General features: G+C 35.2%; 1 protein-coding gene across 1 annotated transcript in view; it reads left to right on the top strand.

Annotated features, from left to right (window-relative positions):
* TANC2 (tetratricopeptide repeat, ankyrin repeat and coiled-coil containing 2) overlaps positions 1-4,880 on the top strand; it is a 228,796-nt gene that overhangs the window by 90,755 nt on the left and 133,161 nt on the right. The gene's annotated exons all lie outside the window — the stretch shown is intronic.

Raw genomic sequence — 4,880 nt, 5'->3', positions numbered from 1 at the left:
TTTCTCTTTCCTTTTTCTTTCTTTCTTCCTTCCTTCCTTTCTACCCACCCCCCTTTTTCCTCTCCCTCTCTCTTTGTCTCTTTTTTTGTCCTTAGCCCCTCTGAGGAAAGCAAAGTTTGTTGAGAGCCCACGAATTCCAGAATCCGAGCTTGGCTCCCCAACCCTCACTTCAGCTCAGAAACTGGATGTGGATGCATACTGCCCTGGTAAGCATGCATGCAAAGTGTCTGCTTTGAAAGAGGGAGGTTTTTGGATTAGACCCATCCTGCAGAGCAGTATTCTGCATGTATACCATTTATAAAAACATATCCATTACCTCTTTCACAACTAATTGCATATTGTCCTTATTAGAACATAGGTTTTACTGAACATCCTTTTGACTGTTGATATTAATGAGAGTAAGTATTGAAAAAAATTTTAAAGATAATTTTCAAAATAATTTAAATAGTTGTGGCAATAATTGGTTTTCAGGGTGATTTTTATGATTTGGGATACTTGAAGAAATGTTGCTTTGACCATGTGCAAATAGGAATGATAAAGATGTGAATAAAAAATGTTCATTCAACACTAGCCCTCTACATGTGGCCTATTTTGCCTAATGCCTATTAGATTTCTAGACAGTATAGGAAATAGTTGTGACATTAAACTTGAATTAGAAAAGAAACATTATAGGTTCCTGATTTGGACTCCTGGACACACGCTTTTAGAAATATCTCTTCTCATGAATGGCCTGTAAATACATGTGGGAGTTCACTAAAACCCTTCTTGTGTGGGAGCCAAACTGAGACAGAGTCATTATCAATGCTTAGATTCTTCCAAACTTAGATGAGTTGCCTGGCAACATTCTTTACACTCACTCTCCAGTAAGTCTATAGGGCTGTGTCAGAAATGTTCACAGCTTTAGTTGAGTATACAGATCAGAGCTTTAGTAAAGGACCTTAGAAGGCGTGGTTTTAGGTCCTTTGTTTATTCCTGCTTTTTAAGATTGAAGTTAAACCACAATGAATACAACCACTACATATTTACAGTATTAGGGGTCAGCAGAATAAAATGATTTCTAGTTCTAGGGAAGATATCAGTAGCTCTCATCTGAAATGTCAGGATAATAGATCTCTGAGTCGAGATAAGACATACTTATATATAAAAAGAAAAATACAATAGGCAAAAACTTGAGTCAAACCTAATCAGACTTTTGATTTTATACTACACTTGATTTTAGCCAAAAGGCTGTGAAGCGATTAATTTTATGAATTAGTTTTGAATACTGAAAAATTTGGGGATTTCACTTTCAGGGTGCAGAACCTTGGGCTTCATCCACTGTTGTAGATGAATATGCATTTTTTTTAGTTAATCACAATAATTGCGTATTGGGTACCAGCTTTTCTTTTTCTAAAAGGAACAAATCAACTCTTTAAATGGCACTGTAGTACATTGTTAGAAGAGTTACTTTCATGTTTTGAGGTATTGTTATACTTCTTGGGCAGTGGAATATTGTGCTTTGCATTTGTTCACACAAATTTTATGTGATAAAGTAAAATAAATCCACTAATTCTCTATTCCTACATTGAGTTTTGGAAGAAGAACCCTGTCAGAGACTTTGTCTTTTCCAGATTTGTAAATCAGAATGATTTTTAGGGAGACCCATCTTTTACTTCCTGATTGCCCATCCTACATCCTTAATCTCAACTAGCTATTGTTATTGTCAAGAAGCTGCTGTTGGAATGTCATCGCTGAATCACTAAGAAGAATCTTATCCATGTTATTATTTACATCTATTTTCCACAAGCATGAGTTCCTTGCTAAATTGGAATTAAACCAAACTAAACCACAGTTTAGATGTTCAGAAAGCCGGGGGGGAAAAAAGAGGAGACATATGTAATACTCTTTGTAATACTTTAAGCAATAAAAAAAAATTAAACAAAAAACAGATCAAGAGACAGAAGCATCAATCAGATGCTCAAACCTCAGAGAGAAGGTAGGGAAGGGTCGGGGTAAGGTGGAGAGATCAACCAAAGGACTTGTATGCATACATATAAGCATAAGCGATGGACGCAGACAACAGGGGGTGAGGGTGAGGGCAAGACTGGGGGGATGAGGGGACAATGGGGGGATAAAGACACATTTGTAATACCTTAATCAAAAATAAATTTTTAAAAGGGGGGGGAGCCAGGAAGAAAATAAAACATGTTGTAAGATAACAGATCCCTGGATGCCTGTTGCTAGAGATTGAGAGAGAGTTTGTTGTGACTTTGAAGGAACACAAGGAAACTTACAGAGATGGTAGAAATGTTCTTTCTGTGTCTTGATGTTAAAGGCAGTTTCACAGATGTATAAATCTGTCAAAATTTATTCATTTGTACACTTCATAGGAATATGATTTATTTTATGTAAATTATATTTTTTAAAAAAGAAGATCAATAGATGAGTAAGAAATAGAAAAGAATCTGTAGTAAGGTGACAACTAGAAATAAGTGACTATGAAGGTAAGGGAGTGATTATATTGTTCAGAAAATACATGATAGGAAAACCTACCAGGATTTCATTGTGGTCTGCTACTTAAGTTGTGGTTGTATTTGAGGCAAATTAACTATCTAAAAATTAAATGCTCACAATAATACTTTGTAACAAATCAACCTAAAATGCATTACAACAAAAAAATAAGCAATTTTTTTCTTACCCATGGATTTGTAAATATTGATTGGAATAGCTCTGTTTTCTGGCTGCATGTTCACCTCTAGGATTCAAGTTGGGCTCAGATCTGTGTGTGTTCATTCTGGGGCTCGGGCTGAAGGAGCATCAGGTGGAGAGAAGCTCTTCTTTTGGTGAATCACCTGAGCACAAGAATATAAGCCCAAGTGCAAAGGCACATTTCAAGCCTCTTTCATAACAGTCCAGGGTCCAAGTAAAGTCATGTGGCCAAGCCAGAAAATAATTTTTGTTGTGTAAAGTTTTAATCATACCCAAAGAACCTGCCATGTACCCAGACCCTGGTTTCAGCAATTGTTTCATCTGTTCCTACCCCTTCTTCTTCAAGTTTGCCCAAGGAAACTAAGAAGAGGGTGGGAATGTTTTAAAGTCAGCCACTCAGTGAGTAGAGTTGAGCTGGTGGTTGGTTGGTTGCTTTGATTCTTGACCACTGGTAGGCAGTGACCCTCACAATCAGGAGCTTAGTTTGGAGAGTAGGGGAGATGTGGAAGAGCCCCCTGACTTACGTACTTACTGTAACAAATAACATCTTCTGCTTTTAGCAGTCACCCATTTTCCAACATTCATCAGGAAAGGAAAAATTTAGGTAATCATTTAAGAACTAAGAAATGAATATTAACCAGGTTTCCTTTGGCAATTGAACCAAGCTAATCAAGCTAATCATAGGTTTTATAACTGTTAGACAGAAAGCATGGGTTTCTTTATTTGATTAAATGTGATACAAATTTCTGAGTAATTTGATATAAATGAGAACAAGCAGTTTATAATTAACAGATTCTAAAGAAAAATGTAAACAGCCCAATGTGAAAATGGTAATAGAATTCTGAGAATTAAAAGAGTCTGTGAAACTAGACTGCATAACCTGCCATTATGGAGTTCAGATTAGGGATTTGGATACCTTAGCTATTAGACATTTATTTCTTGGCACAGCTTTTTATTGAAGTACAATTGACATATAATATTTTCATATATACAACATAATTTGATATTTGTATATAATGTGAAAGTTCACCACAATAAGTCTAGTTATCACCTGTCACCATACAATTTACAAATTTTTTCCTGTGATGAGAATGTGTAAGATTCACTCTCTTAGCAACTTTAAATATGCAATACAATATTATTGACTATAGTCCCTACGCTGTACATTATATACCTGTGAGTTATTTATTTTATATAAGAAAGTTTGTACCTCTTGACCCCCTTCACCCATTTTCACCAACCCCCATCCCTTCTGGCAACCACCTGTTCCCTGTATATATTTGTTTTGTTTTTAGTTTTTTTTTTAGATTCTACATATAAGTGAAATCATGCAATATTTGTCTTTCTCTGTCTGGCTTATTTAACTTAGCATAATACTCTCAAGGTTCATCCATGTTGATGCATATGGCAAGAATTCATTCTCTTTGTGGATGAGTAGTGCTGCGCACGCGCGCGTGTGTGTATTTGTGTGTGTACACACATCTTTATCCATTCATCTATTTATGGACACTTAGGTTGTTTCCATATCTTGGCTATTGTAAATTATATTGTTCGAATTACTGTTTTTGTTTCCTTTGGATGAATACCCAGAAGTGGAATTGCTGGATCATATGATAATTCTATTTTTAATTTTTTGAGGACCCTCTATACTGTTTTCCATAGTGGCTGTAGCAATTTATATTCCCATCAACAGTACACAGAGGTTCCCTTGTCTCCATATCCTCATCAACACTTGTCATTTCTTAACTTTTTGATGATCTATTGTAACAGGTAATATCTCATTGTGGTTTTGATTTGCATTTCCCTGATAGCTAGTGATTTTGAGCATCTTTTCATGTGCCTGGTGAACATCTGTATGTCTTCTTTCAAAAAAATGTCTATTTGGATCTTCTGCCCATTTTTTAATTGGATTGGTTATTTTTTGTTGTTGTAGTTGTATGAGTTCTTTATATATTTTGGATATCAACCCTTTATTAGATACATGATTTGCAAATACCTTCACCAGTTTAGTAACTTGTCTTTTTATTTTGTGACTAGTGGCCTGGTGCACGGATTCGTTCACATTGAAAGGAAAATAATTAGAAGAAATAGTGTCAGAGGTGAAAGAAAATTAGTAAAATGTATATGAAAATAATATATAAATTGATTAATAAATAAACAACAACATAACAACACAGACATGATATAAAAAC

The sequence above is a fragment of the Myotis davidii genome, unplaced genomic scaffold (genome assembly GCF_000327345.1).
Source record: "Myotis davidii unplaced genomic scaffold, ASM32734v1 scaffold69, whole genome shotgun sequence".
In the NCBI taxonomy this organism is placed as follows: Eukaryota; Metazoa; Chordata; class Mammalia; order Chiroptera; family Vespertilionidae; genus Myotis; species Myotis davidii.
This window is presented reverse-complemented; position numbering and strand designations above follow the sequence as displayed.